The sequence below is a fragment of the Coturnix japonica genome, chromosome 11 (genome assembly GCF_001577835.2).
Source record: "Coturnix japonica isolate 7356 chromosome 11, Coturnix japonica 2.1, whole genome shotgun sequence".
Classification (NCBI taxonomy): domain Eukaryota; kingdom Metazoa; phylum Chordata; class Aves; order Galliformes; family Phasianidae; genus Coturnix; species Coturnix japonica.
The window spans coordinates 7,896,175-7,914,730 of record NC_029526.1 but is presented as its reverse complement, the minus strand read 5'-3'; the positions used below and the strand labels follow the sequence as shown (position 1 = coordinate 7,914,730).

The 18,556-nt window shown below is 40.9% G+C and overlaps 1 long non-coding RNA gene across 1 annotated transcript; it reads left to right on the top strand.

The window, feature by feature from the left end:
• Positions 1–328: 328 nt before the first annotated feature.
• Positions 329–14,638, top strand: LOC107319268. Its single transcript, XR_001557714.2, has 3 exons — positions 329–397; positions 13,507–13,650; positions 14,495–14,638. It is a non-coding gene; the product is annotated as an uncharacterized LOC107319268 (long non-coding RNA).
• The last annotated feature ends 3,918 nt before the right edge of the window (positions 14,639–18,556 follow it).

Sequence of the window (18,556 nt, the reverse complement as noted above, 5' to 3'; positions counted from 1 at the left end):
AATGAAACACTGTAGAGCAGTTGGAACATCTGTCCTGCACTGCTCTGAGCCAGAGCTTTCTCTCCATCCATGCCTGGCCCTGAAGCCCTTCAGGTGTCCCAGGCTGCTCCCAAATTCCCAGCATGTTTTCTTTCTGAAGCTGGGAGGCTGGAATTCCCCACACACAGCTGGGGCAAGGCCCAAAAAGACCCTTCTGCCTTCAGTTCGCTCAGCTGCTGGCTTTCAGAACCTAACACTGCCCAGCTGGTGTATGTGATGGTGGCCAATAGGAGAAGGCTGAAAGAGTCCTCCTAGTTCCTATGCTGATGGTGGGTGGTGTTAAGGCCCTGGACTCCTCTCTGGCTGCTCCTCCTGGAGGAGATGCTGTGTGCTGAGCTTCAAGGTCATGTAGAAAAAGGTAAGTCCTGTGAGCTGCTACCTGTAGGAAGTTTAACTTGCAAAGCTAATACATTAATGTTAACAATAATTAGCCTGAGATAAAGGCAATAGTCTCTTTAAGAAAAAGTAAAAATCATAGACCATTTTTACTCACTCCTGTGTAAGTTTGGCTAACGTCAATTTAACAGTATGTGGCCTTTTCACAGTTTTCTGTTGGGCTGTTCTGTTTTCTTGAAATTGCTTTGCTTATTTTGGGGCTGTGGAGAGAAAAAAATGAGCTTTAAATAGACTTTTACAACAGCTCAGCTGTGCTTTCTTGTATTTTTAAGCTATACGGCAAGACTATCTATGCAACAGCATGAAAAAAAAAAAAAAGAAAAAAAAGAAAGAAAGAAAAAAGGAGCTTTTCTTGTTGTTTATGGCTTTGTTGCTGTTCAGACCAACCAGCCTGTCGATGTTGCAAGCAGGTGGCATGATGCTGAATGTACATGACAATATATATGTAATATTATTTCCTTTAAGGAAGCTTGTGCGCTATTTCTCATTGCTGAGTTAAAGGTCAGGGTGTCAGGTGGCTCTGCAGCAAGCAACAATTCTCTGAGCTGCAAAACTTTGGCTGAAGTTGGTGACATTAACAAAGATGGAGGCAAATTGGAGGGAATCCAGAGGAGAGCAACAAGAATGATTAGGTGTTTTTCAAACGTGACTTATGAGGAAAAGTTAAAAGAATCGGATTTGTTTAGTCTAGAAACAAGAGGGCTTAGAAGAGGCGTGATAACAGACTTAACTATGTTTCAAAACAAAACAAAAAAGAGTTGTTATAAAATGGCTGCTTATCAAACGTTCTATGCATCTACCAAAGGCAGGAAGGTGTTGTGTTGTTGGTCAACATTTGGCTGAATGTGAGCCAGCAGTGTGCCCAGGTGGCTATAAAGGCCAGCAGCATCCAGACTCGTATCAGAAACAGTGTTCCTAGCAGGAGCTGGAACGTGATCTTCTCTGCTCCTGCTCTCTGTACTCAGCTCTGGTGAGGCTGCACCTCAAGTGCTGTGTTCAGTTTTGGGCCACTCACTGCAAGCAAGACACTGAGGTACTGGAGCACGTTCAGAGAAAGGCAACAAAGTTGTTAGTGGTCTGGAACACAAGTCTCATGAGAGAGGCTCAGGGGATACCTTATTGCTCTCTGCAATAAGGACGGAGGTGATGGTGACATAAGGGTTGGCCTCTTCTCCCCAGTAACAGAACAAGAGGTCTCCATTTGCGCTGGGGGAGGTTTAGGTTGGATATTAGGATATTGTTGCCAACCATTTCCATTTTAACCATTTGACACAACTTTCAGGCTTTTTCTGCCAAGGGTTCCTCTTGCCAGGTGTTTCCCATGCTGGATTGGAAGCAGGGCTGGCCTTCTCTGTTGTGGCAGAGGGAGAGATGAACATGGTCAGCATCACTATTGCCTTGTCTATCCCTCTTATACAGGTGTTGGTGGCATAGTGCCTTCCTTACCCCTGCAAAACAGGTGTAGCAGTGCTCCCATAGCCAGGTAACAGCTGCAGGCACAGCTCCTGCTGCCCAGCTTTCTTCCCCACATCAGCCATGCAGCCAAGTCACTCCCAACAGGAACCAGGGACACTTCACTCCTTTCCCCTTAGAGCAGGAGCCCTCCCAGCCTTTCAGTGCAGGCTTCAGGCTTCTCAGACCAACACATGTTGAACAGATAACAAACAGCACCTTTTAACCCTGTAATATGCAGCATGATGGATCCTGCAGTACAGCCAGAGTCCTAGTTACTCCTCAGGGAAGCCCATTATAACAGCACAATCCCATGTATCAGTAATAAAGTGTTTTGGAGACTCATAGGAATAAATAAAGCATGTTAACATTTGGGCCCTGTTAACAAATTTTACTTTAATCTAGTCTTCAAAACCTCAGCTTCCAAATACAAGCACTTAAGTGCCAAAACAGGGCTGCCAAGAGGTCCTGGGTTCTTCAGAACCTCCACAGGGTATGTGCCCATGGAGCAGAGACCCACTGGTGTCTCCAGGGCTGTTTGTTTTTTTGCCTTGATCCCCAGTGGACAATACCTTCCAGGTGTTATGTTTGTCTCAAGGCTCCTTCTGTAACAAAACACCTCCTTCTGCTTCTCATACGAGCTTTTAGTGCACTTAGAATGTTTTTCATTTAGCAAACCTTGGCCAGAGGACTTAAGCACAGTTTGTAGTGTGTTTAAAATTTAGGACTGTTTTGGTCTTTAGTGTTTGTTTCTTTTTTTTCTCTGTGTAGGTTTTTAAGTCCTTAAATATTCTGTCTTTGTTTCTTGTGTCCTTCCCCCTTCAGTAAAGCAGAGGATATGCACTTCCAATGGAGCAGGCAGCAGATCTGTGCAAGCTCTGCTAGGGAGAGAACAGGATTGATTCACTGCTAGAAATTGTTGCTTGTAACATGGGCTACAAAGTATCATTCAAATACTGGTTATTGCTCGAGGACTGGTGCCACCATATACATGTGTGAGACTGCATACTGTAACATTGAATGTTGTGCTGTGCTGACAGACATCCATTTGAAAAATAATGGCTTTTCCAGAGATACAGTCCTTTGCAAGCAAAAGCTGGTAGGGCAAAGATGAGAAAAATTTTTGATGTGTTTTAATGAAAAATGGAAATGAGATGCTAACTTCTTCCAAATTACTCTTCCTGAGCCTTATGGAAGGCTCTGGTGTGGTGTGCCCAATGGTGTCATGGGGCAGAACCTGAATCTCAAGACGTCCTTCAGCTTTGGCTCTGCCACACCTGGGGCCCTTCCTATTTGGGAATACCTGCTTATCCTCACCTTAACCCCCACTCAGCCTAACTGTAACCCCAATAGAAATCCTATTATAACCGTAACACTAAGCCTGTCCTAACTGTAACTTTAATCCTAAATCTACTTCTAACCCTAACTATAACATATCCTATCACCAAAATGGGGGGTTATAACCCCAATGGAAACCTTGTCCATACTTATGTGTATGTCAAGCTGAACTTTTTTATGCTGATTCATTCTGCTAGCGATGTGTCTCCATAAATTCTTACAGGTGTCTTATAAAAACCCAAACAGGCCATTATTTATTTATTTGTTTGTTTTTTAAGGAAGACAATGATCTATTATTACAAATTGTAGCAGAAAATAATAGGTGTTACAGGAAATTAAATTTATTTAGTTCCATTCTCTTGGGTGTGTTACATATCGTGACCCTCCTGCCATTAACAAACCCACTGTTAAATCCATCAGAGTTGATCTACGTTTAGCTATTTGTTTTATGTATATTAATTTGAACAGAACATTTATTTGGCTTAAATTTTATTTTCAGTGGTGGAATGTATGTTCCAAAAGCGAGCGCAGACGATTTGCAAGGATTTAGTTAGGAGGAATGTGGAATGTTAGTTTACAAAGATAATAACTGGGCTATTAAAGCCAACAACCCCTTTTAAAGCAAACATACCATTAAAATATAGGAACAGTTTATAGTGTAAATAAAATTGAGGATATGGATTATTTAAAGATAAAAATTTTAGGGGTAGCTATGAGGAAAAAGTTGAATAAAAATGTATTTAATTGCACCACATTTTTTATTTTTCTTTCCTAAAGTGAACTTCAAAATGCAAATAAAGGATGATACTTTATGGGAAGGAAAAAGACAACTACACAGAGTGACATTAGAAATCCATTTTACTTATGGAGATGTATAATAGTGATTTGACTTTTATTTTCTAATCTGAATCAGATTTCAAGGAAAAAAAAATTGTGCCTAAACCTGTAAATGGCAGAATTTATCTTGCTTGTGAATCCATACAGTGGAAAGGGAAGCAAGACATTTGCTTCTAGATCATTCTCCTTGTCTGAATGACAAATACAATAATTCCCTCTATTAGCCAGATCCATTGTCTTTATTTTGCACAGAAGTACTGTATTGCTGAGGTAGACTTCCACTGCTATGCATATTTTAAGGGTTATTTGGCAACACAAGTAAAGCTAAAAGTAGCCTCTTAATCTAATTAATTGACATTTCTGAATCTTGCTTTCACAACAACACATGGTTTCATGTTCTGGGTTTTAGCACTTGTCAAGCTTTTTTGGAGAATGTTTTGGTCAGAATGACAAGATAATTTGTGACTGAGGCTCCAAGCTAGAGAAGTGTTTAAGGCTATAATGATTTATTATCATCACAGAATAACAAAATTTACAAAGCGTTTCATCAGAATTTTTGAAATAAGTTTACCACCGTGGTAGAAGCACACAGGGAGGGAGGTGTCTTCCTACACAAATGCCAGGGTGACTTATTGGTAATAATTACTATGTTAAATATATTTCAGAGCTTTTTCTTGACAGACTCGCAGCATGGTTAGAAAGACAAAAGGTGAGAGAATGGTAACAACCAAGGAGGTAGAGCTCTGCCTTTTTGTTTAAACAAATGCTGTCACAAAACAACAACACTAATAATATCTTTTTCTTGCATTAAATAATGTATATGTATGTTGAACTACCCACTGAGTGTCCCAGGACTGAACGTCCTGGCAGGAGGTGTGTGAATAGTTGCACTATGAAAACTTCAACCCAGTGAATGTTTGTGCCTTTGGTATCCAAAAATAAATACAGAACAATTTGCTTAAAGGGCAAAATAGGTGATGTGGCTGAGTGACAGCACATTCATGGGGCGGTGTTTGTGGACTAGAAGGCAACTGCTATAAAAAGAAGTAAGGCAACCTCACTAAATTTGACTTCATCTTGCTTCTCTGCTAAGAGAGCTGCAGATGCCGACTTCGAGACAAGATGTCTGACTCTGAACACGAGGCATTTCCATTTATTCTCCCTGTTTCTATGATTTACTTATTATGTTGTTAAATACCTTGAAACCTTTAGCATTGTTAATTTAGACAAAGTTGTGACAGTTGTTTGACTTCAAGGCCAGGAATAGCAGCCACTTCTCCAATGCCCTTCAGTGATTTTTGAGTCGGTCATGTTTTTTTGACTATCAAATGTGTACCTTTCCAGAGCTACCTTCTTAAGGAGACAGTCAGCAAAGATAATATATGTTTGTATTGAGCTTTTTGCCTCAAAGCACCACACGGCAGAAAAACATACAATAATTAAAGCTAATTTCTAGGGCACTGGCAGTGTGTTATCACTGCCCATTGCAGTACATGGTGAACTAATGGCAGGTAACTTGTGAGCTGGCACAGGGAGAGAGCCCATGTGTTCCAGGCATTTTGTTCTTTTCACAGAACTGGTCAGACACTTGCATTTAGTGAGCTGGAATGCAAAAAGATGTGTCTCGCGTCTCTTCCAAGAGCTTGCCAGACTCAGTCTCTGATGGATTTCTGGCAAGAGTCAGTTCCGGAGCTGAGGACCCACCACAGAGTATCTATTTATTTAAACTATTTATAGCATTTCTAAAGAACTCCTCGCTGTATTATCTCAGCATGTCACAGAAATTAAAGGTACACCATGAATTAAAGGTATGCCACCATTACCCAGAGCTGCTTGCCAGAAGGCCTTGCAGGGCTCCCGGGGGCCGAGCATGGAGGTCGGGGCTGGGGACAGGCGAAGCTATGGCATCCATCCATTCCTACAGCAGCTGAACACAGCCACGGGACTGCAGCAGGTCCACGTGCAGAAGGCAGATGCGTCTGTTCTCTACCAGCCCAAGTGTCTGTGTGATTCAACAGGCAGCTCAAAATGGAGCTTTTTATTGTAGCTGAGCCTATTAATTACACATATGTTAAGCACTGAACTCAGCTCCGGATAGATGATGAATAGATGCAATCTTATAGCAGATGAGCGAAGATGAGAGACCTAAGCTAGCAACCTTGAGGCAGACGGCAGGAAGAAAATCACTGCAGGAGGTGCCACACTGAGCTGCTCTGCACACTTGGCTATGTGTGTCCTATTGCCACTGAGTGCAGGTTTCACGCTTAGGGGTAGAGAACTTGTCTCCACCTAATCTTGAATTTTATCATGAACAGAGAAAATAATAAACCTTCATCCAGACTCAACAAGAAGCTACAGGGTGACCAAAAGCTGTCTGCCTTAACATCTTTAAGTGCTGAAAATTTCTCTAGACATTTCCTAGGCATTTCTCTAGGAGGATTCCTGTAGAAATGCAAAGAAACACTGGTGAATATGGGGTTTGTGGCACTTCTTAAGTGGGAATCCTGATAGAGCCACAGCAACTGCTCTATAGGTTGTTCAGAAGTAGTTACCAGTTACAGAGCAGTCACCCTGCTACCATAAATGTCATTGGTATGTTCTGATGAAGATGTGAAAGCAGTTGACTGATTGGTATGTTTGCTTAGATTCTGTTAATTGTCATGAGCAGGCAGTTAGGCCTCACTCCATCACCTCTGCCCCTCAAATCAGTTAAATGCACTGACCAGAAGTGGAGCTGGGGCTCTTTGCACTGGAGCTGCAATGTAATTGCTAGAGTTGGCGCTGAACTACCTTCCCAATGATTTTTCCCAGAAAGGAAGTTCAGAGACTGGGTCATAATTGGTAGACTCATTAGTATTAAATTATGTGGGTTTTATTAGGGGCCAGACATTCACTTGTTTAAATGTAGCTGGCATTTTAATGCCTCTCTAAGGGAATGTAATACATACTGCATAGGCAATACATACTGACTTTTATTGGTACAGACCAAGCTCACAGGTGATAGGGGCACCTGCTTGTGTCGGTTTAAGGCTCGTGCAATTGGTTAGTTTCTGCAGTTAAGATACAGAATGGCAGAAAAGAGGCTACACCTTCTTTTTCTCCCCTCTCCTTGCTAGAAGAGTAAGAACCTCTTACAGGAACTGATGTCCTTTGAGGATGTCTTTATGGGTAATGAGAACAATAATAACTACTTATAGGGACTATTCTAACGCTATAGAAGTCAGGCATCGTTTCAGGTTGACCATGCCCCTCAGGATACAGCTGCTTCATATCCCCATGAAACTGAACTGTAGCACAGTAGTGCACTATGGCTGTCAATGCTGCATAAAGCATGCAAGCACAGGAACAAAGAAATAGACACCTTGGTGAACTTGGGGGTGCTGTATCTCAATTATTATACATTTTAACATGAGCATATGCTTCCTGTAAAGAGAAAAAAAAAAAAAAAAAAGCCTTCTGCATCCCATATCCTTTCCAAAATGTAAGTATTCTTGAATACATACTAAATATGAGTAAATTATTGGTCCATTTTCTGAGACTTCTGTATGTCCATTTGGCTTAACATTGACTATTTTGTGATGAACTGAATTTCCTCCTTCTTTAGGCAACTTACTTATCTGTTTAAAAATCTTGGAGCGTTTGACAGTGCATATTTAAATTCAAGAAAAAACAAAGGTGGAAATAAACAGACTGCTCCATAGGGGGTTCCCAGGAATGGAAAGATATGTAGCACACCTTAGGCTGATCCAATCACACTTGGATTAGCTGGAGAATTGCTGTGTGGTTAACTAACTTGCAGGGTGATATGGGAAAGCAGTCTCTCAGAGTGTAATTAAATGATAAGTTCACATTCAAGGGACTATTGTAAGTTACTGAGACTGTCATATACAATGCCAAAAATAGGCTGTCTCATGATGAATACCCTTATTAACAGCTACACTGCTCTGTGTTCATATGAAGTGGCAGGGGAATTCGACAGGACCTAGTTCTGTTTGTTAAAGATCTCCCAAAAGATTGTATATGAGATTGATATCAAAGATGTCTACATCTGAAAAGCAAATAGTCTATACGCTTTTAGCCCATGATGGTGCGGCTGTTAATCATGTGTTAATAGTCAGATCTAATGTGGATTCACCTCTTTGTTGAAAAATAGTTTTGAGTACATCAAGTACACCAATCAGAACCCAGAGAATCTGTCTAGGAATAGTTTATGTTTATTACAAATCAATTTTAAGGAGTGACCTGGTGGTCTTGCAAGATGACACCTCCACCATTTTTAAATTTCATTATGGGAACTGTTGCTGAGGATTCTTCCATTTTTATTGCAAATGTGTGTCAATTAAAATTCTTCCTCTAATTTTATACTTTGTCAATAAAAATACTCTAGTTCAGCCAGGAAGATATCAATCCTTCCAATAAAATCTTCCAGTAGGCTTTGAAGGTTCTCAGTGAATCTTGGATGGGGAAAATGAGCATCTTATCCTTTGGGTTCATAAAATCTAAGGGAGCAATTGAAAAAGCTTCATTTGGTCACTTCTGTGACGTTTGGATCAACCACTGTGATCTAATATATAAGATTAGCATCTATGCCCTTTGTTTTCCAAGTATTTTGTCAACTACTGTGCACAGGGCGTTCAGGCATTATTTTTCTGAACAGAGAGAGGTAAAAGGAAGAGGAACTGGCTACAAACTATTTGGGAAGAAAATTCATTTTACTCCATGTGTAATCACAGAGAAGGAAATAGGCGAATTCCCTCCCCATCACTGATTTGAGTGTATTCAGTTTCACCCAAGACACGGTCTTAAGAAATCTGTTGTGTAGCTATCATTTAAGACCATCTCCTCCTGCAATTTCTTTGGCTGCAGTTGTCATTTCTATATATATCTGAATCTGTTTTTGTTCTCAGATCTTTCATGTCACTATGTGTCCAGTGGAGAGAATAAAATCAAGAACCACCTCAGTGTTGAGGTGAAGTTCTCTTGTATGCCTTGGTGCCTCGACTACTTGAAAATCAGCTGCTGCTAAGAACATTGTCTTAAGGAATGGAAAATTCCATCTATATGATTAGGATTCTTTATTTCCTTAACGTAGACTGGTTGGAGAATAGGAAATAGTTTTCTTGTGGATGTGGCAAATAGCAAGCAAATAGGTGAACAAGGGTGAATTTCTGAATGCTGTGATTTATCTGCAAGTACATAGTCTTGACTTCAATTTGAGCAAAGTGCATGGTGGTACCAAGGCTGCCAAAGCCTACTCTTTGCCAGGCACTGTAAAGTTGTGTGTGCCCAGATGGCTGTGTAGGCCAATAGCATCCTGGCTTGCATCAGTAATAGTGCAGTCAGCAGGAGCAGGAGGTGATCATGCCTCTGTACTCAGCTCTGGTTTGGCTGCACCATGAATATTGTGTTCAGTTTTGGGCCCCTCACTGCAAGCAAGACTTCAAGTCACTGGAGTCTGTTCAGAGAAGGGCAACAAAGATGTGAAGTGTCTGAAATGCAAATCTTATAGGAGAGGCTCAGGGGAGACCTTATTGCTCTCTACAGCTCCCTGAAAGGAGGTGGCAGTGATGTGGGGGTTGGCCTCTTATTCCAGGTAACAGCAACAGGACAAGATAATTATATTTACTTTCTTGTTGAGTATGAGTCAAACTGATGATGTCCCAGGGCTACAAAAGCCATGGGCAGGAGGGTTTCTGACTGTAACACCTGCCTCTGCGCTTAGCCTCTCAATAAAGGCATTTGGGCTCTAAAAGCAGTTTGGACTACTGTATCAGGAGTTAAATCATCTGCGTTTTTCACTGTCAAATAGCTGGAAAAATGTTGGGGGGAATATGAAGTTATTAGCTGAAAATCTCAAATCTGGAGGTTTTGATCACATTGAAAATTGACTGAAATATAGCTGTGTTGATGTGTGTAGAATGTGTTGATTTTGCATTCTCTTGAAATGTATGAAAATGTGGGGAAAGAGGGCATAAAAATATTTGTACACAAAATGCTTTCAATGTGATTTGTATGACACAAATCCGAGGTGATAGTGCATTTTTTCATTCTGCATTCTAAGGACATGTGTGTCTAAGATGAAGAAATTCTACTAACTCTACTTTTTGAAACAACGTACTCCAGTACAATTAGCTGCATTGACAGGGATACCGAACTGCTGTATGTGGGAAAATGGAAAACTGTTTGGTTGAAAAATACAAACAAAGTAGTTTTTGCCTTTCTGCAGGCTTTCTATTTTGAGCATGCTCAGTGGGAATAAATTTGTATTGCCATCTTTTACATGCATGTAGGTTTTGCAAGCCAGCAGGAAGTTATTAATCTATCGCTTACTATTAAGATGACAGTGATGTTTAGATCCAGAACTCAAGTAGAATGTGCATCACAATTGGATGTGGCTGAGTGCAGTCCCAGAAGCTTCTTTATGATATGTGATGGATCTATAAGACAATTGTTTCAGGGCACTTTTGTGTATATTGTTAATATGATGCATGATGACGTGACCAATTATAGTAAGCTAATGTTCAAACAGCATGTCACAACCTGTGTATCAATGTATTAGATCTCTTATCTCAACAAACAAATGAAACTGAGAGTAAGATGAGTTGAAGAGTCATTGACCTCATAAAAGGTCAAAATCCCCTTATATTGACCTCCATACTATGACATAATTATTAGAACGTTATTCAGATCTGTGAGGGGGGAGAATTAGCTTTAAACTTTAAAAGTGTGATTTGATTTGTCAGAAAAAAGCTTGTTGTAAATTTCCAGAGGTGGAAAAATTAATCCATAGTAGAGTTTATGGTGCTAGAAGTGCTTCTGAATTCCCCTGTGCAGCTAGCTCCTTTCTCAAAATGCACTGCTGGGTTCAGGCAAGGAGATGCCACTGCCTTGCTCTTCTCAGCCTGGGCTAGGAAAATTGGCAGTATAAATGCTCCATTGGACAGTGCCTGTGCAAACTTCTGTCATTTCAGCAGTGAAAGAGAGAGTCCAACATGGGCCATTGTCATTCCTGTTGGCCAGAAAGTGTTTGAGGATCACGAGCTCCAGAAGGGGTGAGTGGTATCTCCCAGCACTGCATGTTGTGTTTTGAGGTTCTGCTATGCGTCACAAACAGTGGCTTGTTTCTATTGAAATCCTGTCCTTGCCACACTTACCCCATCATGGGAAAGCATCTATGCTATAGCTGATGGAAACTGTGGTGTGCTCCCAAGGAAAATATTCAGATGTCAAACCAGAGTGCCTTACAGTTGCATACCACACACCTGTTTCTGCAGGTGGTCAAACACAGCGTGTGGGGTCAGCATTTGGGCAGCATGTGACAGCAAGAAGGTGATCTTCCCACTGTAGAGTACTCTGGGCTCAACGTGGTCATTCTGGGTACTGTTATAGAGGATGTATGAACCTACTGTTCTGTTGTGTGAGCAGAACCTGTTATGAGGTAACATAAGTTGAGAGGTAACCTTTCAGCAGAATAGTCTGAGTTAAAATAAAGGAATTGAAAAAGAGTACAATGACCAAAAAAATCTATAAAAATGCAATTGCACTAATATAATTTTATCACTTATTTAAAAATTTAGTCGACCCAAAAGACTACCAAGTGTGAAATTAAGGAACAGCTCCTCTACTTTTATGGAAATCACTCTTCTTCACTTGTCTAATAGCCTGATTTTGTCAGATCATTTATTTCCATGGTTTTAAAATGAGCTTGACAGACAGAATTTTATAACACCACTTTACTGCAAATAAGAACATCATTTTCGCTTATTAAAACTGAAGCTTAGAGAAAGCATTAAAATTAACAGTTCACTCTGCTTTAACCTTTTGAATACTACTGTGACTTTACGCTCCAGACTATGTGTAAGGAATGACTTGGTGGCTGCTGGGTACACACCCAGAGCTGAGGTCTGGAAGGACTATTGGGCAAGGAGCTGCTGCGGCTGTACCCAAATCTACTCATGCTCGCCTTGATAATTCTGTCTGTGCAAACACTTAAAACACCACTGACAGAAATGAATACTTGCTCCAGTCAAGGTGACTTCAGGCATCAGAACAGTGCAGTAAAGAGAGGCAGCGAGTCAGTGTGTTATAGCAAACATGGTCTGAGATTATAGGCATGTATCTGCATATAGCAAACACCATAAAATGCAGCTTATTCTCCTAACAGATGTTTCACTTTCAGAATGATTTTCCTTTCTGAGCAATGAAAACTTTGACTGATCTTGGAGGTCACTGACAGATGATGAATTCTGTACTTCATAGCTGGCAGTAACTCAAACATCATGGCAGTGGTGGTGAGATGCAGCCTCCCCCTGCCTGGCTCATCTCCAGGGAGGAATGTCATCTTCACAGCTACAGCTGGACCTTATCTGCTTTGGGGGGTGTTTAATAATGACAGTTTAGATCAGGTTTTCCCATGCATGTTCGTCGGCCTTGTTTTGTTCTCAGTTGCATGCCTGTAGTTATTCATTGCCGTCAGTTCTTGCCCCGGTGCTATGTCCCTTTTGAAAACTAAATTGGTGGAGGAGTGGGAGTCCTAAGCAGGGCAGTGTTGCTGGGCTTAAGCTGCTCCCTCTTAGCAAAGCCATCCTTCTGCTAGCAGTGGTTATTCCTTGAAGTTAATGACGATGATAAAAATAGATTTTCTTTCTTACATTGTCAACATTTTAGTAGATAACAAGGGCAGATCCCTCCCAGGATCTTCACTGGAAAAACTGATTCAGATTGTGGCAAGGCATTTACACCCTTTCTCTGCCAGTCTGTACAACCTAAAAATGCAGGCAGAAGTGCAAGAAGTGTAGCTGCTAAATGTATCTCTATTCAAAGGCTTCTGTACCTTGGCTCTTAGAGTCACCCATCTGCAGATCAGCAGAGTATAACAGTCTTCTCTACAGCCCCAGTGAGTTTTCCCAAGTTGCAAAATATGCAGGCTGCAGGGCCAAGGACTCAATGTCTGTCTTTTGTGTTTAAATTAAAAGGGCGATTGAATGAGAGAATGCTTGCTTCTGGTTTTGACTACAGAGGTCATCCTTCTTTAATCCAAACCTTCTTTTCCTCTTTCTGTTGTCTTGGTAAAAGATTTTCGTAGACTTCATTTCCTGCCATCAAATATTCTGCAGTCTTGGTTCTGCACAGAGCCTTGTTGCCTGTTTTCACTGTAGCTACAGTTTCATTTCTTAGGTAAAAAGATTCCTATGTAAGCTAATAACTGCTTTTGAACCCTTCCAAATGAAAGATCTGTATGATGTCTCAGTATTATAAACATTGCATTGTCTTTCTTACAGCCTTTTGTTCTTAATATAGCTTATAACGTGAGAGAACATGCTAGATAGAGAACAAGTAGCCCACAGATTTCTCTACCAGCACTTGCTGCAAGTCCAGATTTAGTTTGAGTTCTAATTGCTGTATCCTTTTGGTGTGATTAAACCATCATTCCTTGCCTTTAAGGATCAATCCTCTAGACCACGGGTTGAGAATCAAATTGCCTGTGTGCCCTGAAGTCTGAGAATCAAATGAAGAAGTTTACCACGTGGAGACTTCAAATTTTACTTGAACTAAGTCTAAAAAATGACCAGAGAACTTTTTACTGTGGTAGGTAATTAATCTTCCATTCCTCTAAGAAGCACTGTACAAGAAAGGCTATACAGAATGCAGTAATGTATGGTTGTGTTACTGGAAAAGGTGCAGCCTTGCATCATCTTCATAAATGAAAAAAGCCCCTCATCAGTTCAGACTGAAATTGAAGGTGATGGTACAGGAATGTCTAGCAGTCTAAGCTTATAGTTTACCTGCAAACTTGATATAAGGAAGAGAAATTTCTGTCAGGAATCCTTTGACAGCAAGTATGGAAATTGCAGAAACAAAGAACGGCTTAGGTTGGAAGGGACCTCAAAGGTCATTGAGCTCCAACCCTCCTACTGTGGGCAGCCACTGGATCAGCCTGCCCAGGGTTCCATCCAACCTGTTAAAGCTATGATCTTAAATTCAGTCACAAGAACTTGAAGGGCTCTGAGGAAGCATCAAGGCTGTTCTCCTGCCCTGGTGTGGTGTAACTTTCTGCTTCTGTGACACTCCTGGCAGATGCTCATCTCATTTTTGTTTAAGAACATCATCTGGGGAAGCTTTCCTGGACATACTATACATCTCTGGACATACTGTACATCTTGTCCTCCCGTGTTTCACTGTTTTTGACACAAAACAGCTCTTTCTTAAGATCCAATCTGTCTCTTCTTTTCTGTAACTTAAGCCTGTTATTTCTTACCTTGTTCAGTGTGGCTTAGACCAGCTTTGAATTCATTCCTCTTTTCTGCAGCCTTTAATGTGACTAAAACTGTTAATGTATCAGCATAAGCATACCTGTTTCCTTTGCTGGCTTAAAGAAAGATTGTTAATTAACCTGCTAGATTATGTCTTCTTTATTTCTCGTGACATCTAGATTTTTGCCATATGGATCACAGAAGATCCCTGAATAGGCGCTACCTGGAGCCTTCCCACTGTTGAGCAGAAGAATTACTTTGTTTCTTCACTCTATGTTTTGGGTATCCATGCTTAATGCATCTGAGCGTGGCATTAAATATTATTTACAGCCAAAAATCACTTTCAGATCTCTTCTTAATTAATCCAGTACTCTTCCTGTAGCTTGACACTTAGTCTGTTCTGGGTTGAATCTGTGCAACAAGTTTTAAAAGCCTTGCTTTTATTTTAGCATTCAGGTCACTAATGAGAGTGCTGCATGTTGTCTGATTCAGACCCCTGTGTGATGCCTCCTTTTTATTTTGATAGTGAAGCCCTGATAACTACTATTAAGGTGTGGTTTTCACCCAGCTTTGTGCCCCCCTATTACATTTCCATCAGCATTATGTGGGACATTGCATTAGAAATCAGGGACAAGCAATAGTTATTTAGGTGTGCCTGGGAGTTCAATGAGTACGGATGCATTAATATGCACTTGGATTTTTTGACTGTTCAGTGAATGGATGTACATTTTTATTGGTGCAGCTGGTGCTTTTTAAAAGTGATGCACAGAAATTCACTTGCTAATGAAAATTGCTAAGATATCATAAAGAAATGGGTTATAGGGTTCAGAAAACCAAAAACGAAACTGAATCTAATTATCAAAGAAGAAGGTGTGCTGCTGTGAATTTGATTGAGATTTTATGTAAATCCCATCCAGCTAGTCCACTCCAGCATTTGATTTAGAAGTCTAATGGGCAGTAAGGATGTGCAGAATGCAGACTGTGGGCAAGCTGCAAAGCAGCTGCTTTGGTGTGCTACTAGCTTAAGTGACTGATAGACTTCTGCTGAGGTTTTTGTCTGCAGTGTCTGGTGTTGGGGATAATCAAACGATAGCAACCCAAAGCTCTGGGTTCACAGTGATCATTTTTGTATGGAAAGTAGAGTTCTAAATCCTACAGACACATCCTACATCCCAGCACAAGCTGTCAAGAACAACATCAATCATCATAAATATAGAGGTAATAACTTATGCACCAGTCACTTTAAGCACGTCATAGTTCCCCAGGCTTTAAAGTAGTGGTGGTCTGTTCCAAAATGTAAGTTTATGGAAGAAAGGTCTCTGCAGTCTGTAGTTCATGCCAGTGTTGAAGCTGTGTCAGATGGAAGTGACGTGGAGGTTTGCATTTGAACCAGTCCAGCAGACAGCACAATGACCTGTTCTGCTTTCCATGTTGTTGCCCTTTCTGTGGTTCCCAAACTGAAGAATTCCAGATGTTCTGTATTGTTCATTGAAATGTCTGAAATTAGAGGATGAATTTCACCTGTAACATTGGATCATGCTTTTTTTACTGTAGCTCTTGACAGGTCCAGCTTGTAGTCTGCCTTCACAACCCAAGGACCTCGTGCAAGCACTTTAAACTACACCACTAAGCAACAAAGCTGGCTCCTACAGTAGAAAACATGTACTTACTGAAAGAAAGGCTTAGTGTAAAGGATGTAACTATAATTCGTGCCATAAGCTGTCCACATGTTTCTATACACCACTAGAAACCTTACTGGTTTTTGCAGCCTTCTTCCATTTCAGTATGAGAAGAATAAATGTCACTTTGCTGTCCTACTCCTACCTAGAGTCAGTTTAAACAGGAGGTATTTGGCTTAGATTGCGGTACTGGTGTTAAGGCATATTGAGGCAAACCCTTTATTCATCAGTTCTGTGATGAGTGCTTCATGCGTAGCACCGTCTTTATCATTCCTCCCCATAATTCGATGTTAACATTTTCCTTTTCCTTGGTCTTTAAGATGTAAATAATCATCTGATTAAATATCTCTTGAGAAGATTATGCTATGGATAGAGGACTGTCAGTGCGCCCCTCACAATCAATGTTTCACTTGTTTATGTGATATATGTACACCTGTGAGTAGTTGCCATTACCCTTGATTGCAGCGTGGGAGACTCCTAGCTTCAAACACAACCATGCAAAAATCTGTCTTTTTTAAATAGTGTCTTTTTGCAAATGCAGAAGTGAGGAAAGGCACTGACTGTAGATAAACAAAGCTGCATTAATGCTGAGTGGGAAAGGTGGTAGCGAGAATGTAACAGAGACTGAAATGGCTTTGGTCCCTCCAGTGCTGTTAGCCTTCTGGCTTATAGAGAGCACGTCTTGTTGGGGAAAATAAAAACAACACCAAACTTGCTTTTTTTTTTTCCTTAAAAATAAAATCCCCGTTATTTGTAATGCAAGATGAGACATCTTTCAGTGCAGCATCAGATACCTTTACTTACAAAATCTTACCTGAGGAATTAATTTGCATCAGCTTCCAAAAGTGCTGTTTGTGGATTGAGCATCCAGCTCGAAGCCACACAGAGCAGAACAATAAAAGGCAATGTATCAAGTGGAGAGAAGTTTCCTACTAATGTAATGCAGGGAATAGCGTTAGGGCCAGTGTTATTTAACATCCTCGTTAATGATCTGAAAGAGGAGAGTAAACAGCCGGTTAATGAAATTCACAGATGATACTAAATTGCAGACATTATAAATATCACTGAGGGCAGCGAAATAATAGAAAGGGAACTGAGATCAGAAACATGCCAAAGAAATAAGGAAAGGAATGTCAGCTGGGACAAATGTAAGATAATGCCCTGGGGGAAAATGGAAGCAGCTCTGCTGTCTGGGAGGGGAAGCCTGACAAGCAGGATCAGAGGCAGATTTCAAAGGCACCCCAACTCTGAGGCTTAGCCTGGGACAGAGCAGGATCCAGCATTCTGCATGCAGCTCTGTGCTACGGATACAGTGCAGTATTAGCAGCCAGCTGCTCTGCACCAGAGTGAGGAGATGCCTCCACCAAGCCGAGAGCTGCCCTCCTCCCGGGCCTGAATCCTCTGCTGGTTGAACTTTGGCTGTGGGGCTGCTTTGTGTTGGCACTGAGAGACAGAACAGCTTTAGAGGCTGAGAATGGGACCTGAAGGACTAGAGAAAGGTAAAGAAAGAAAAGGAAAGAAAGGCAAGGAGGAGAAGAAGGCAGCAATATGAAAATAAGGTGTTATTCAGCATGGAGATTCTAGAGTGGATATCAGGAGAAAAACTTCTAGTGGTGAGATGTAATTAATCAGCAGAATAGCCCTCTGTTTTGGGTAGTGGAAACGTCACCAATTGGCAGCTTTAAGCACTGAATGGAGGGGAAATACTGGGAAATACAGTTCAGCTGGCCTGCTTGGTCTTAGCAAACCAAGATAAAAATCGTCAGTATCTTTCACTGTCACAGTGTTCCTCACAAAAGTGGATATTCTAGAGTGTTTTTGTACATCTCAGTCACAGGAGCATTTTCACCAATATACCCTTATTGCACTGTACTGAGATCTATACAGTAACTTAACGTGTTGTTTCTCATCTGTGGCTGAATGGATGTCAATCACAATGAAGACTGAAGAGGGGTAATAGCATTAAAGCTCTCCTTGGCTCTGTGCAGCTCTCTTTCAGTTCTGTGCTTGGAACATTCAAAATGGTTATCAAGGATGTAGAAAATTTTACTACTGTAATTACAGCAAAAGGCTACCTGTCAGGAAAATAAATGCAAGTAATCAAACACAGATATGAACCTGGCTTTGAACCGGGGGGAGTCATTCAACCATGCTATGGGGAGGCAGCATTGCCAGTGACGTCAAATTCTTATGCCAGGGTCAAACTGGGCTGTGAACCAAACCTGCCACATTGAAACCAAGTACTCTGGAAGCAGACTATGGATGTTCAACTTACAGGAATACAAAAAACATGACTGTATGTTGTCCTGCTGCTCCAAGGGAATTTAAGGAGGTAAGTGAACATGTGTGCCTAAAAGAATGGCAAAGTATTTATAAAGGCATTGTAAGGAAATATGTATTCTTTATTCTTAGAATGCTTGGAAATTCCTCAGTGCAAAATATGCCCAAGGAAGTTATCTTCTCAGTGCAAAATCTCACATTGTGATGGCTTTCACAGTCCATCCAGGATCTGACTGGAGAAACTGTAAGTACAAAATATGAATGAAAAGATTTCCCATGTTG